Source organism: Schistocerca nitens, chromosome 3, assembly GCF_023898315.1.
Source record: "Schistocerca nitens isolate TAMUIC-IGC-003100 chromosome 3, iqSchNite1.1, whole genome shotgun sequence".
In the NCBI taxonomy this organism is placed as follows: Eukaryota; Metazoa; Arthropoda; class Insecta; order Orthoptera; family Acrididae; genus Schistocerca; species Schistocerca nitens.
Window position 1 is genome coordinate 689,167,301 of NC_064616.1, and position 17,443 is coordinate 689,184,743.

The 17,443-nt window shown below is 41.9% G+C and overlaps 1 protein-coding gene across 1 annotated transcript in view; it reads right to left on the reverse strand.

Annotated features, from left to right (window-relative positions):
* LOC126249393 (src kinase-associated phosphoprotein 2-A-like) overlaps window positions 1–17,443 on the reverse strand; it is a 221,949-nt gene that overhangs the window by 85,997 nt on the left and 118,509 nt on the right. The window lies entirely within an intron of this gene.

A 17,443-nucleotide genomic window follows, 5' to 3' on the forward strand; every position in this document is an offset into this window, starting at 1 on the left:
GTATCTGAAGTGTAGTATGTCTAAGAGACTAGTCTCCACAAGTCAAGTATTGTTAGACTTACCTTTGGCATACTGGAAATCCTGAAGCACTAGATCCCAAGTACGTATGCCTTATATACAGTTTGTTTACTACTTGACTATATTAATGGACCAAACAACGATTACTTGGGATCTCTCATGACCTCATATGGCATCGATATTCAGATAAAACAGAATATTTAGAAATGAAAATTGCATGAAACTTACACAATCACCTCGACTTTCCATCTATGGAATCCATTACCACCAGAGTCAAATTTATCTACTACAAGGCAGTCGTTCTCCCAGATACGCTCTACGTAACGGTGACATCACAATCAGTATTCTCTTTCACAGTAATTGAGAAAATCGTACTACGGATATTGGGAAAGTATTCGGAACATGATGACAATCTTCATTCGTTGACGAACGTTTTTAATTTGAAATTTAACTTCTGCTGACTGAAGAGGAATCGTTGAACAACGTAAGAACTCAAAAATAAATCAAACCATCATCTTCCATGCCACAATCTGTGTACACGAGAAATGTGGTAGTAAGCCTTTTTAAGCCCTTATAGTGACTTCATCCTCCGAAAATCAAAATAACATGATTGAGGCAAGTAAGTCTCATAACCATGTAATCGGATGAAAACTGTGGAGGCAAATGGGGTTATGAAATGAGGGTAAAAGAGGCCGGCCGTTGGTGGCCGAGCGGTTCTGGCGCTACAGTCTGGAACCGCGCGACCGCTACGGTCGCAGGTTCGAATCCTGCCTCGGGCATGGATGTGTGTGTTGTCCTTAGGTTAGTTAGGTTTAAGTAGTTCTAAGTTCTAGGGGACTTATGACCTCAGCAGTTGAGTCCCATAGTGCTCAGAGCCATCAGCCATCTGAGGGTAAAAGAGATTTACAGGAAAAAGATGCCCAAATCAGATACTAAATACCATGGAATGTTATGAGAAATAGTGTGCTGGATTTATCTCCTTGGGCTGAAAGTGAACAATCCTTTGAGGTATATGGGGATAAATCGATCGGAGAAGATGAGTGACAAAAACATACTTTCCCACTGGAGTAAAGATGAAAAGTTAATAATTATTTTCGGGAGTGTAGGCCACATTGGGTGAAAATATGATGTCTCAGAATATGAAGCACAAATATCACTGTTGGCAATTAAAATTACACCTGGAAGGATAGGAAATAACGAAATTTTTCTTATTGTGTGTGTACAATCAAGTTGGTGGAATCCATTATTAAATTTGTTGGTGTTCTGTGGGTACACAGGATGTGGTATTTTGTACACCCCTGGCAGCGACATTGGCTCTAATCCAGATGGGCATCTAGTCCACTGAGCTTGGAGTACAGATACAGGTACGTCATTCGATGCTTCCATGCTTCACCAACCGTAGTAGCTGGCCAGTCTCTCGGCAACCGACGACCAAATATTTTCAGTGGGTGAGAGATCTGCAGAACGAGCTAGGCAGGGCACCAATACATCACCGTCAGTATCGAAGTAGGCCAGAACGTATGGGAAACAGTGGTCTTCCGTTATCTTATAGAAAGATAACTTCGCGAAGACCTCGAAGATGGACACGCCAGAAATGAAACGACTGCTGTCCTAATTAGCTGCTGTATGAACAAGAGGCGTTCGTGTTGTGCACCGAATGGCACCCCAATTACACTGTTCGACATGGGTTCTATTTCTGATATTAAAGTATGTGCTTCTAGACCATTTTACCGTGGGAAATTTAAATATGTAAACAAAAAATCGTTGTCAGGGATACTTTATATATATATATATATATATATATATATATATATATATATATATATATATATATATATATATATATTCATGGCAAACACAGAGATGTTTTGGAGAAATACGGGTATGTTGCCGCATCCAGTAGTGATAGAACGTGATAATTTCTTGTGCAACAGCAGGTGGGAAGACTCAGACATCATTAGGTTACCCCCGCCACACCTATGTCATTAAGACCACCTGAAACATCTCATTAACTCGAACGGCGACAGCCGGTCGCTGCCTCGGCAGTAAAGCTTCACGCCTCCTAGGGGCAGGTGCATCGAGTTTACAACAGTGGCGTTAGCTGCAGTTTGTGTCAGTCTTAACGAGTGGGTGTTTTGGCTGACAAGTAACCGTCTGTCGTATTTCCGAGCACGGATGAATTTTTTAATTCCTGTGTGTAAACTGATTGAGCCTGGTGCTGAAGGTAAAACGACTGCTTGTTTTTACACATCAGCGTTCTTCTAGTTCCCTACTATTAAGTTAATACAGGTGTATTACCAAAGCGGTATTTTTAAATTTGCAGAAATGCCACGTCGTCGTGGATGTCGATATAAGCCGGACAACTTCTGCTACATCTGTGGGAAGTTCACTTTTGCCAGAAATAGGAAGAAAATTTCTTCAGTCATAAAGAAGGCATACAAACATTACTTTGGAGGTGGAGACCAAGATAAAGAATGGGCACCACATTTCTGTTGTGCTACATGTTACTGCAAACTAATTCAGTGGTGGAAAGGTAAAGAGAATGTGGCGATGTTTGCTGTTCCCATGGTGTGGAGGGAGCCTAAGGATCATGTTACTGATTGTTATTTCTGTCTAACAAAAATTCAGGGTTTTACAAACAAAAAGTCGAAGAGGCACATTGTTTACCCAGATCTGCCTTCAGCGAGAATGCCAGTCCGGCATTCGGACAACCTTCCAGTACCTTCAAGAGCTCGAGATCAAATTCCGAGTGACAGTGAAATAAGTAGTACTGAAGAAATCAGAGATGATTCTTTATATCACTGCACAAGTGAGTCATCGCCACATTTGTTAACACAGGCAGATTTAAATGATTTAGTAGGTGATCTAGGGCTAAGTAAACAAAAGGCGCAGCTGCTTGGTTCAAGATTACAAGAGTACAATCTACTGCACAAAAGTACTAAAATCAGTGTGTTCAGGCACAGAGAACATGCCTTTATTTCTTATTTTTCAACTGACGAAGCACTGACATTTTGCAATGATGTTGCTGGCCTGATGAAAGTGCTGAACTTCACTTATATTTCACAGGAGTGAAGACTTTTCATAGATGCATCGAAAACAAGTCTGAAGGGTGTTTTTCTCCATAACGGAAATAAAATACCCTCTGTTCCAGTAGCTTACGCTAGTTTGACAAAAGAGAATTACGAATTCGTACAAAGGATGCTAAATTCATTAAAATACAATGAACACAAATGGAAAATATGCGCAGATTTCAAGGTAATTGCTATGGTACTGGAAATGCAACAAGGCTACACAAAGTATGCCTGTTTTCTTTGCGAGTGGGATGGTCGAGACCGAAATTCTCACTTCGTGAAAAAGAAATGGCCTAGGCGGAGATGGTAAGTTGGCGAAAGTCTGGTAGCTCCTGAATATATACTACTTCCACCGCTTCACATCAAACTTGGCCTGATGAAACAATTCGTGAAGGCCATGGATCCAACAGGCTGTGGGTTTGCATATCTAGCTACCAAATTCTCCCGTCTTTCAGCTGCAAAAATAAAGGAAGGTGTATTTGTGGGCTCACAAATCAGGGAGCTGCAGAAAGATGCAAATTTTGAAGCATGTTTAACTGATAAAGAAAAAACCGCATGGGACTGTTTCAAGATGGTGTCGGAAAACTTCCTCGGAAGAGAAAGAGCTACTAACTACAAAGCAATTGTGAAGGATATGATCAAAGCATATCAGTATTTGGGGTGCAATATGTCTTTGAAGGTACATATGATGGACTCTCATCTGGACTACTTCACAGAGAGCTGTAGTGACGTATCGGATGAACATGGGGAAAGGTTCCGTAAAGACATTTCTACCATAGAAAGGCGCTATGAAGGGAAGTGGGTACCTTCTATGTTAGCAGATTATTGCTGGAATATCATTCGAGAGCAGAAAGATTCACAATACAAGAGAAAAAAGTGATGTGCATTACAAGGCAGTTGTTTGTCAATTTTCTGCAATTTCTCATGTCAAATAAATGCTTCAAAGTGTATACACATAGGTTACTGTGTTATATGTTAGATCCCACCCTCCATTAATGTGATGAACTTATAACATCATAAAGATGTGCATTTGTTTGTCGAATTTCACCTCACGTTTGCTGCACTATATGAGAAACTGAAAAGAGAAATAAAATTGCGATTACTCATAAACTATCCCTGACAGAATAAAACCAAAAACAGTTTTCAATTCAGCACTCAAAATACAACTAGGATCACAATATTTTTTATCAAAAATTGGAAAAAAAGTTTTTTTTTTTTTTTTTTTTTTTTTTTTTTTTTTTTTTTTTTTTTAGAACAGTGTTACCATGCCAAGAGCTGGGACCGTATGACGATGACGAACGCCATTTGGCAACGACCGGATTCTCCACACACTGGTACATCCATAGTGATGCTGTACTCAGAAACGAGACACTTACGAAAGACGATGCGGTACCACTCCCGCGTCCACTGTTATTATTGGGCGCACGTGTCGGGACGCCTCTCTCTCTGGTGCGCATCAAAGAAAGCTAGAACAATGGTTGCCGTGCTGACTGTAGTGTTAAAGACATCGTCGGATTGTCATTATAGCTATTTTTCTTACTGCAAACGAACTCATTTCGTGGCTGAATGTGCGCGACGTAGCTGTGCGATACCGTACAGACGAAAGAACTGTGCGTGTCCTGTAGGGGGCTAGTCGCGTGGGGAGTCCACAGCTTGTGGTCTAGTGGCTAGGGTTGCTGCCTCTGAATAATGGGGTCCCGGGTTCGATTCCCGTCCGCCTTGGGGATTTTCTCTGCCCGGGGACAGTGGCTAGATTGGATTGTGTAAAAACTGGACTGTGTAAAAATTGGAACTTTGTATGGGCGCTGACGACCGCGCCCCGCAAACCAAACATCATCGTCATCAGTCGCGTGGGGCCGTTGAGATCCTGCATGGAATTTTGAATGGCCCTACTGAACCCACAGATACAATATCTGCACGACAGTCGTAGGATCCCGACAAACGTGTGCAGCAGTGACGCGGAAAGACAAACCGCAGCGTGGAGGGACCGTGATCCTCCCACTGTCGAATTCCTGTACGTCTTGGTACACACGTTTCTCCTTACACGAGCAATAATATGATCTTTTCACGAACATTCTAACGCAATCCCTGGATGAGAAAGCCGCTGCGTAACCTTTCCTTAGACATATAAAGTAATGGTATTACCTCTGCCTACTTCGTGCGGTTGTGGTAAAATGTTACTCATTTGCATATCCAAACATGTAATAAAGTTCATGCGAACTTTACGTTTTTTACATACTACCTTCATAGTGTAGAAATTTTAATAGGGAGCAATGGATTAATACAGAAAGGATTACACTAAAACGGTAAACTAAAGATTTAGAAATAGGGTTCCAGATACAATGCAGAACTTCAGATCAAACTAGATAGGCACATTTGGCAAGAAGTTACCACTACAAACAACTTGAATGACAAATATAACGCATTTATACAAAACGTCATATTTACAGTTGAAGGTTCATTAAAAGTAACTGTTTACAAGCAGAAATGCAGCTCTAATAAAAAAACAATTTGAATAAATAATGACATCAGAATCACATGTAAGAAGAAATGGGCGCTTTGTTATAATATAAAAGAAATTCACAGATATGTTTAAGAATCTGCCCGCAGACATTACCGCGAACAACTGAAAGGAATTTTATAGGACAAACTAAACGGTAAACAGAGAGTTCCCAAAACGAAATTAATACTATCAAACTGTTAATGATCCTTCAGAGCTGTACAGGATATTTAATTTCCACTATCTGTAGTAGTAGGCAAGTTAAAGAAAAATTTTATTGCTATAGGCAAGTATAAAGAACATTGACAAGCTGTTGCTTAAAACATTTTTATTACGTCATACAACCAGTGAAAATGTGGATGAAAGTTAATAAATTATTAAATCGCTGAAAAGTAAATATGAGATGGCTTCTATGGTATGATGAAACTTCACGTACATTTATGGAGATCAGTGCTGCACACATTAACGCTTTATGCAGTCAACTGCGCAGTGTAACTGTCGTGGGTTGTCAGCCAACACACACACACACACCAAAATAATCGTCAGTAAAAGCAATGTGTAAAGCGGAAGTAGAAACAAAATTAAATATGTTGTCACTGCCATATTTTAGGATACGTACAGAAGAGTAGTAACAAATTTAAGTATATACAGGTAAGTTCTGCCAGGCTAGCAGCTTAGCTGCAGGGAAGAAACATTAACAAAAAATTCGTTTTATTATTTGCGAGGATAGTATTTATTGCTTGCAGATAGCTTCTTTGAGTTAATAAAAACATGAGATTGTGCGTAGAAGTTGATAAGTTTCAACATCATGGAAGTAGCGGGAAAATGTTACCAGTAGTTCCTTTCAGACTTAAAAATTAGGAAGCCGAAGTTGTTCTCTATTAAAAGCATATCTGAATCTATTTGAGACACAGATGATATAAACATTTTTTCTATTTGTAGAAGATACAAGTGTTGTTGTGAGAGAAATGAAACACAATGTAACTCATTTAAGAAACGGATTAGCGGTTAACATAAGCTCGTGGCTTGCAGAAAACTGATTGTCGTTAAATTATAATAAAACATATAGCGTAAATCTCCTAACAAAGATATCTGGTAAAAGAGAGCTTTTATTATTACAGGGTGATCAAGTAAGCCGGCCGGTGTGGCCGTGCGGTTCTAGGCGCTACAGTCTGGAACCGCGTGACCGCTACGGTCGCAGGTTCGAATCCTGCCTCGGGCATGGATGTGTGTGAAGTACTTAGGTTAGTTAGGTTTAAGTAGTTCTAAGTTCTAGGGGACTGATGACCTCAGAAGTTAAGTCCCATAGTGCTCAGTGCCATTTGAACCATTTGATCAAGTAATGATGAAGGTGAAAACTTTAAGATTTTAAGGGGAAGGTAAATGGAAAAAATTCTTGAGAGTATGAGAGTTAGGGCTCTGTTAGTATGTGAGCAACATGAACACTAGTCGTCTTGATACCAGGTTATGCTATTTAGAATCACTCACGCTTGTGCTCAGACTATTCTGCCGAGATTCAGCCTCTCTCGCAAACCGGGGTGTTCCCTGTCTAACACGACAATGAAGGCAGCGTGTTAGGATGCTTGTATAAACCTTTGGACGAAGAAGGAACATGCTGATCGTTGGCTGGTCGACATGAGTAAAAGTAGGTTTAAAAGTTAATAATTCATAATGTCCAGAAGTTAATAACTTCTGTGAAGTAGATTTACAAAATGAGGAATCAAGACGTAACGAATAAGATTATAATTGTGTCAATATTTTATGTTTTCTGTAATAGTCAGAACCAACATACGGAATAAATATTGTAGGGATCTAAATAAGACAACGATAAAAACAACAAACTGTATGATACACAGTTAGCAGTGGAAAGAGCTTGAGTGCACAGACATTCAGACAGTACAGTAAATTACAAATTAGCACACGTTTTAGTACGTAGTGCCGCTAATGAGGGTTACTGCGATAGAAATACGGCATTCTAAAAAGCTAACATAAGTTATGAGAAGCGTGTATGTCTAGTGTCAAGTAACAGCTGTTGTATACAAGAGGAAGTAGCCTTGATAACATTAAGCGGAAGAAGTATGTTTTATCAATTGCAGCAAGAGGAACACTACACTTCTATAGAGCACAAAACCACTTGTGGCTTATGCCATCATGGACAACAGATAGATGTCCACAATAAATGTAAATGTATTAATCTACTCGTTCTTGGTTTGATGTTAAGGACGATTTCGACAAATACTTGTTGTGCAGTTCACTGCTTCGGCATCGGTTCTCTAATAAGGTATATTCCTATCGTCCTGCGGAAAGAAACTTACCTAAATAATACGAAGAATCTAAAGTCAAGACAACACGTGAGTGTTGCATTTACATATTTTGGCATACAAATACTCATGTAGCGACGAAACGAGGAATTTGTTAAGTAAAGCCAGTCAGTAATAGGAACAAAGGAGAAACGTGGTCCAATTCCTAAAAACCTTAAGTGCCTCTACGATTTTCCTGCTTTTGGAACGGTAGAACCTGTATTTCAATGATTACTTTACAGTTATCAAGCCAGTTCAGAATTAAATGAAACTTTATTGAAAGTAATTATTGAACTTGAATTAGTCTGAGCAAGCTGTCCTTGCACACAGATTACTGTAATTTCAAAACTGTGTATTTCTATGAGAATTGAAATAACCTTAACCTCAAGAACAGAGTAAACTAAATTCTGCGGACCCAGTTTTAGTAAAACCGTGATGATTCAAAGAAACTACATGATCGAGCTTGGATTGACAGAGCGAAATAAAATGATTACGTGCATCAATTGTCGTAAGCTTGCATAGAAGGAAACGTGAGCTCTTCTCTGTGTGTGAATTCCTAAGGAACCAAACTGCTGAGGTCATCGGTCCCTAGACTTACACACTACTTAAACTAACTTATGCTAAGAACTACACACACACACACACACACACACACACACACACACACACACACACACATGCCCGAGGGAGGACTCGAACCTCCGGCGGGAGGGGCCGCGCAGTCCGTTACATGGCGCATGAGATCTTCTGCCTGAGAAAAAATATAGCCTTTACTTGAAGTCTTTGGACGTAAGAGGGAATGTAAATGCTGATGCTCACAATGGCTCCTAGCGGATGTCAGGATGGGGTAGTTACTTGAACAGACCAGTGCAGGGCTTTCTTGAATTCACATCACAAATAATTCATATTACACGCTTTTGGACTCTGGAAACTTCAGCTTGGCTTGATGACTTATCCCCGAAAATATCTCGGATGGCACAATGCAGTGGAGGTAAGCGAAGTATGTCAGTACTTTGATTTTTATATCGTCTGTGTCTGACAACCTCCACATCGAAAAATTCCGTGGTACACTCCTCAAAACTGAATTTATTATCGAGTTGTAATCACAAGAACATAACACTGTCAACCTCTGCTATCTACCTGAAATATTTTAGACATTGCCGGGAGGAAACGTCTTACAACCTCCGAATTGCATATAATGCGTCTTGTCAACGTTTAGTGATAAAGAACTGACTGGGTACCATTTATTAATTTCCATGAAAATTTCATTACTGGTAACCAGTGTTTCTAAAACCATACTTAGTTTACTATTTATTGCAATCTGTGAAGAATTCTTACGAGTGAGAACATTATGACACATCTTTAGAGAGGTAAATATGTATTACATTGATCAGACAAGATGCGATAATACAGAAAAAAACTGGTTTCCATAAACTATGAAAAATAAAACACACTCAATAGCTCTAGAAGATATGGAAAAAATTGTTGGTTACATTGATACCATAATTGTGTTATCCAAAGCACCACATAAAAACCAGCGCCACTGGAATCTGTTTCCAACATTTGTACGTGTAACACAAGTGTGTGTTAGGAAATCAGTTGGTGCTACTACAATGGCAGAAAACATCTAGGATGGCTAGTTTCTTCCAACTGCATCCAGGCATCATTTATCGGACAAACTGCAGTGAAGGTGAATCTATGTACTTGTGGCCCGACTGCAGCCATACACCTCAACAAAAATTACGAGGCAGACACTTGCTGATGAAATGCTTGAGGCAGCACGAACTACCCCATCTCATAATATTGAGAAAGAGCTTCTTCCAAAGTAGAGACTTGCACAGCGGGAAGGAGTGCTCATTATATGAAGTTCCACTGTTTGGTGGGCGACGAAGCCCAGCATAAAAATAGTAGACAAGTCAGGAAGGAAGCCCTGCGCAAACTCAGTATGGTGCAAGGGAAATTCCATCCGAGGTGGGGAACACCCTCTGCAGGAAGCTGAAGAACGTACAGCCTGCTGCTAGTTGTGAGTTGCGCTTCGTGTCTGCAGTAATGATGCCCGTTCGCCTGATACAAGAGTTAAAGTCCGATATCTCGTATTCACTTGACTTGACTGTCACTATCAGGCGGGCAATTGTAGAGTCGCCCAGGTCAAGCGATCACTATTCACACTCGGCAGCTACTCATATCGCAGAGTATTTGTAGTGTATATATGACTATTTTTTAAAGTTAGATAAACCCTCTGTTAGTTCCATGAGCACTTGGTATAGAACAGAGGCATGGACATATCACCTGTATGTGTAGTGAAGGAAAAGAACATGTAATCCTAATACTAGTTAAGTGCAGAAACAATCATGTTAAGTTCCCAGAATCACTAACATTTTAAAGGTAGTAACGCACAGTTAATACGCGGAATAAACATGAGACAGGAAAAGAACTAAAGAACAACAAAATCTTCCATTTCGTATGGAACATGTATCAGAAAGATAGAAAGGCTACGGGTGGCTGCGGCATATAATTGCAGTAAAAGCATCAGAGATGTCTATTAAGGTAAATTCAGAGCCGAGATTTTAACTATTATTCCTGGAGAAATAATGGCACAAATTCAGAAGTATTGTAGTATATGTGCTAGGTATATTTTTTCTGTCGACGATTGTGAGTCATGGTAAAGATCCATCTCTGTTCAGTAACAAAACTAGAAGACTGCTAAAACTGGTGGGAGGGCTTCTCTACAGATTCAAACGGAGCCAAATACTTGCCTCAAACAAAAAGTGAACAGAGTCCAAAAAATGAAATGACATCTCTGTTTGAAGAATTTAAAGAATTTTAAAGCAGAACTATTTTCTGAGCAGTCAAAAAATTGTGAACTTAGGTCCTAAAGTAAAATCAGACAATCACTCAAATTGCATATTCTCATTGATCGCGATGGCACCGAATAAAATTGATGCTAAAATACTAAATTATATCTTTATAATTAGCTTCACCATAAAAGATCGCAAATAATTTATATAAGGGGCGATCAAGAAGTTTCCGTTCGCAGGCCGTATAGTCGAGAATCGATATGCCCAGCAGGAAAACCCTCCGCAAGCACTGAGGCAACCATCCCACCGACGCACCAGGTTGAAGATACCCGTTTGGTAAAACACCATGTCCTGCTGTGTGAAGAAGTCCGTAACTGCCTGCTACACATCTTCTTCCAACAGGGATCGTCAACGCTCCAAGGCCTTTTTTAAGCGAACGAAGGCGTGATAATCGGATGGAGAGAGATCAGAACTGTAGGGCGGATGCTCGAGTGTCTCTCTGTTGTCTGTAATGGATGAGGCTGGCCCCCTTAGATCGACCACAGTCTTGTGTCGAGCCGCTACCAGCGCGGAACTTGGCGCACGATTCCACAATTCTTTTTCTAGAGGCATGCTATCACATACACATTCTTCATTCTACGATAGATGTCTACCAGTGTTTGTCCTTCGGCAGCTAAGAAAAGAATAACAGATGCTGGTCCTGTTTGGACCCATTTGGGAATAATGTCGGCATAGTTCACGTTTTTTACGTTTACAGACCGAATGTCGGAAAGACGAATGCCACACTAATAACTTGCCTACATGTCTGTGTTTATATTCCCGCGTCGGAGTCACGTTACATTGCATATATAAGCTGCAGTAACGCCCTCAAATGGCACTTTCTGATCACCCCTATGCTTGACACTATTGTGTGAATGCAAAAATTACAGGTATAAAAATTAGGAAATGCGAAATTGAAAAACGAATGAATTCGTTCGACACAAGGAGAGTTACTGTTCCACGTGACTGAAAAAGGCACAGGCCATTCGAGTCTCTAAAAAAGGCTGCAGGTTACATGAGCAAAACGACAGCCGTAAATTTGTTTCAGAATTATTGAGCATACGTCGCAATTCATATTGTTTTCTTAGCTTTACATTTATTTTTTATTATATTTTACACTAATTATTTCCTCTAAAGATGGCAGAAGATTGTATGTAGTTAGAAAAACCCAGGTTGATGCCTTGCGTGTACCGGAAAGGCTTCGACAAAGTTCGCATAAAAGACGTACTTGGTCCATATTGTTACATGTATGTAATTGGATTGATGTCTACTAAGAACGTTGTCCTTAATAAGGGAAAAACGTCAGGAGAGAAAGTTGAGTTCTACTAGCGAGAGGTTCGTTCCTACTCACGATCTATAGCTACTCTATCTGACGAGAAGTATCCGGACCCCTATTAGTGGACATTAAAATGAGGTGTGTCCATCCTCCGTCTTTATGACGGCGTGGACTCTGGTGGGGACACTTACAATGACGTGTCTGAATTTCCTTTGAGGAATGGCAGCCCATTCTTCATCTAGAGCCGAAACCAGAGAAGCCAGTAACGTCGGACATTAGGGTCTGGAGCGTCGTCGACGTTATAAGATATTCCAAAGCTGTTCCATTGCGTTCAGGTCTGGATTCAGGGCAGGTCAGTTGATTTCAGGAATGTCATCGCTCACAAACCATTGCCTCACAAATGCTGCTTTGCGACAGGGTGCATTGTCGTGTTGATACAAACAACCATCGTCTCCGAACTGTTCCTCTGCTACACGCAGTACACAATGCTGTAAAATGTGTTGATTTCCTACCAAATTTAAAGTTTTCTACAGTGAAATAAGGCGAACACACCCTAACCACAAAAACCTTGTGCACTCATGCTCATAAATTAAGGATAATGCTGATACATGGTGAAGCAACGCTCTGGTGGGCGGTTTGCGGGTTTAAATCACGTCGTAATGTGACCATGCGGTGCATCTGACCTGCGGTCGTCGCACGGTGGCGCTGGCAGCAGTCCACATACGCAGAGGTGGGTTGGTGCATGTCAGAGTACGGTGCAGCGAGTAAGTGTGCAGACGTTTTCAGAAGTGCTAATGGTGACTGTGTGTTGAAAATGACTCAAAGAACACATATTGATGACGTTATGAGGGGTAGAATACTAAGGCGACTGGATATCTCACCATCAGTGCCCGCAGACGGCCACGGAGTACTGCACGTAGCCTTGCTCGGGACCTTACCGCAGCCACTGGAACAGTTGTCTCCAGATACACAGTCTACAGACGACTGGACAGACATGGTTTATTCGCCCGCAGACCTGCAAGGTGCATTCCACTGACCCTTGGTCACAGGAGAGCGCGTAAAGCCTGGTGTCAAGAACACAGTACATGGTCATTGGAACAGTGATCCCAGGTTATGTTCACGGACGAGTCCAGGTACAGTCTGAACAGTGATTCTCGCCGAGTTTTCATCTTGCGAGAACCAGATACCAACCCCTTAATGTCCTTGAAAGGGACCTGTATGGAGGTCGTGGTCTGATGGTGTGGGGGTGGGATTGTGGTTGGTGCACGTACACCCCTGCATGTCTCTGACAGAGGAACTGTAACAGGTCAGGTGATTCGGGATGTCATTTTGCACCAGTATGTCCGCCTTTTCAGGGATGCAGTGGGTTCCACCTTCCTCCTGATGGATGATAACGCACGGCCCCACCGAGCTGCCATGGTGGAGAAGTTCCTTGAAACAGAAGATATCAGGCGAATGGAGTGGCCTGCCAGTTCTCCAGACCTAATCCCCATCGAGCACGTCTGGGATGCTCTCGGTCGACGTATCGCTGCACGTCTTCAAACCCCTAGATCACTTCACTAGCTCCGACAGGCACTGGTGCAAGAATGGGAGGCTATACCCCAGCAGCTGCTCGACCACCTGATCCAGAGTATGCCAGCCCGTTGTGCGGCCTGTGTACGTGTGCATGGTGATCATATCCCTTATTAATGTCGGGGTACATGCGCAGGAAACAATGGCGTTTTGTAGCAGATATGTTTCAGGACGGTTTTCTCAACTTATCACCAATACCGTGGACTTACAGACATGTGTCGTGTGTGTTCCCTATGTGCCTACGCTATTAGCGCCAGATTTGCGTAGTGCCACGTTGTGTGGCACCACATTCTGCAAATATCCTTAACTTATGAGCATGAGTGTACTTCACTGTGGGCGCTACACATGATTGCAGGTACCGTTCTCCAGGCATTCGTCAAATCCAAACCCTCCCATCACATTGCCACAGGGCATAGCGTGAGTTGTCACTCCAAATCACCCGCCGTCCAGTGACGTAGCTCTTTAAACCGCCTCAAGCGTTACTTAGCACTGACTACAGAAATTGGTGGCTTATGAGGAGCTGCATGGCCATCGTACCCCTTTCTCTTAACTCCGTACTCATTCCATGTTGACTGCTGGTAGTACTTTGGAACTCAGAGGTGACTCTTTCCACTGATATCATGCGACTCTGTACAATCCCCCTCTGCAATGCTCGGCCGCTGTTGTCCGTCACATGAAGTGCGCGTGATTGGTTTAGCTGTGATTGTTCCCTCGCGTTTCCACTTCATAGTCACGTCACACAGGAAACATGGGCAACTCTAGAATGTTTGAAATGTCCCTGATGGATTGTTTACTCAGGAGACATCCAGTGACTTGCCCACTTTCGAAGCCACTGTGCCCTCCTAACCGACCCATTCTGCTGTTGCTGCTTCTCTACTGACAACACAATAGTCCCTGCCTCCTTTTATACCGTCGTGTCCCCCCTCTCGTGATATCTTATGGTCACCATCACATTACGTAGATGTGTCCGGATACTTCTGATCACATAGTGTATATTCATACTCTGTATAGTATCTTACTGCGTAAGACGGGAGATGCTTTGCATAAAAATTCCGTTTCTCCCATTTCCTATGACATTCCCCAATAATACGTAGAAAGAACGGCAATCGATAATCCTTCGCGAGAACTAGTGTTTCTCTGATTTCACCGCCATAGTCACATCATGATATGCATGTGGGACAAATTAGAATATTTCCCGACTCTTTTTAGACTGTGTGTTCCTAGACAATAAGTACTAAACCTCTACTTAATACGTATTTCTATTGCAATTTCTTCCACTGGAGTTGGATGAGCATCTCTTTGACACTCCCTCACATACTGATGATAATGTTTGGTTTGTGGGGGGCTCAAGTGTGCAGTCATCAGCACCTGTACAAAGACCCAATTTTTTTTTCACAGTCCAATTTTTTTTTCACAGTCCAATTTTTTTTTCACAGTCCAATTTTTTTTACACAGTCCAATTTTTTTTACACAGTCCAATTTTTTTTACACAGTCCAATTTTTTTACACAGTCCAATTTTTTTACACAGTCCAATCTAGCCATTGACACGAATGATGATGATTATGAAATGATGAGGACAACACAAACACTTACTCCCTCAGGTAGAGAAAATCCCAAACCCGGCCGGCAATTGAACGGGGACCTCGTGATCCAGAGGCAGCGACACTAGCGTCTAGACCAAGAGCTGCGGACGCCCGCACATACGGAACGAGGCCTCGACAAAACATGCTGCATTTCTATTTATTCTCGCTATCTGTTTTGTCTCATATCAACGAGCAACAGCCAAGAATCAGTCGAAGGAGATCTTTGTGGCATACCTCCCTGCATGTGTGGTAGACTACACATTTCCATGAAATTCTTCCAACGTTATAAGACCTGCCAGATCACGACTGTTGATCACCGAGGCTGTTGTGTACAGGGAGATGTTGTGGTTAGAAAGTTCAAACGTGTGTTAATTCCTTAGGGACCAAACTGCTGAGGTCATCGGTCCTTAGACTTATACACTACTTAAACTAACTTATGCTAAGAACGACGCACATACACACACCCATGCCTGAGGGAGGACTCGAACCTCCAGCGGAAGGGGCAACGCAATCCATGACATGGCGCCTCAAACCACGTGGCCACTCTACGCGGCTGTGGTTAGAATTTCTTACGATAAACAAAGATACTTTCAGCTGATCAGTATCCATTTCCTGGCCCCTGAACATAAAAAATGATATGCAGTCTACGGAAATAGGAAGATGAGCACATATTGTTTCACTGCACGATCAGGTATCAGTAACTGTGATCAGCAATAACCGGCAAACAACTATGGTTACCGTCCTGGGCGATTTGTTGTTCCCAGGTAGATGCCGTTTTTCTTAACTTCCGAAAGGCTTTCGATACAGTTCCCCACAGTCGTTTAATGAACAAAGTAAGAGCATATGGACTATCAGACCAATTGTGTGATTGGACTGAAGAGTTCCTAGATAACAGAACGCAGCATGTCATTCTCAATGGAGAGACGTTTTCCGAAGTAAGAGTGATTTCAGGTGTGACGCAGGGGAGTGTCGTAGTACCGTTGCTGTTCACAATATACATAAATGACCTTGTGGATAACATCGGAAGTTCACTGAGGCTTTTTGCAGATGATGCTATGGTATATCGAGAGGTTGTAACAACGGAAAATTGTACTGAAATGCAGGAGCATCTGCAACTAATTGATGCATGGTGCAGGGAATGGCAATTGAATCTCAATGAAGACAAGTGTAATGTGCTGCGAATACATAGAAAGGAAGATCATTTATCATTTAGCTACAATAAGCAGGCCAGCAACTGGAAGCAGTTTATTACATAAATTATCTGGGAGTACGCATTAGGAGTGATTTAAAATGGAATGATCATATAAAGTTGATCGTCGGTAAAGCAGATGCCAGGCAGATTCATTGCAAGAATCCTGAGGAAATTCAATCCGAAAACAAAGGAAGTAGGTTACAGTACACTTGTTCGCCCACTGCTTGAATATTGCTCACCAGTGTGGGATCCGCACCAGATGGGGTTGATAGAAGAGATAGAGAAGATCCAACGGAGAGCAGCGCGCTTCGTTACAGGATCATTTAGTAATCGCGAAAGCGTTACGAAGATGATAGATAAACTCCAGTGGAAGACTTTGCAGGAGAGACGCTCAGTAGCTCGGTACGGGCTTTTGTTGAAGTTTCGAGAACATACCTTCACCGAGGAGTCAAGCAGTATATTGCTCCCTCCTGCGTATATCTCGCGAAGAGACCATGAGGATAAAATCAGAGAGATTAGAGCCCACACAGAGGCATACCGACAATCTTTCTTTCCACGAACAATACGAGACTGGAATAGAAGGGAGAACCGATAGGGGTACTCAAGGTACCCTCCGCCACACACCGTCAGGTGGCTTGCGGAGTATGGATGTAGATGTAGATGTAGATGAATTACTAAATACGTCTGTCGGTGGAGAAGAAAGATACCACTCTTCGATATAGCGGGAGAATTACAGTCAAGTGATATTCCGTCCAGAATAACGTTGCATACAAAAGCCTTGTTCGACCGTGTCTAGAGTCTTGTTCGTTAGTCTTACCAAGTTCAGCTAAGGGAAGAAGTACTGAAGAGTCAAAGAAGACGTGCGCGATTCGTTCTTGGTTTAGGCGACGCGATATAATCACGTAAATGTTAAATAGACTTCAGGGGGAGACCCTACAAGAAACGAGTAGTGGAGATCTTTATTATCAGTATTCATAGCAGACACGTCCAAGAGTCAACAGACTTATTATTTCCTCCAATACATATCTCGTGTAATGATAGCGGCAGTAAAACTGGAGACATTTCAGCCTACACATACAGGTACCGACAGTAT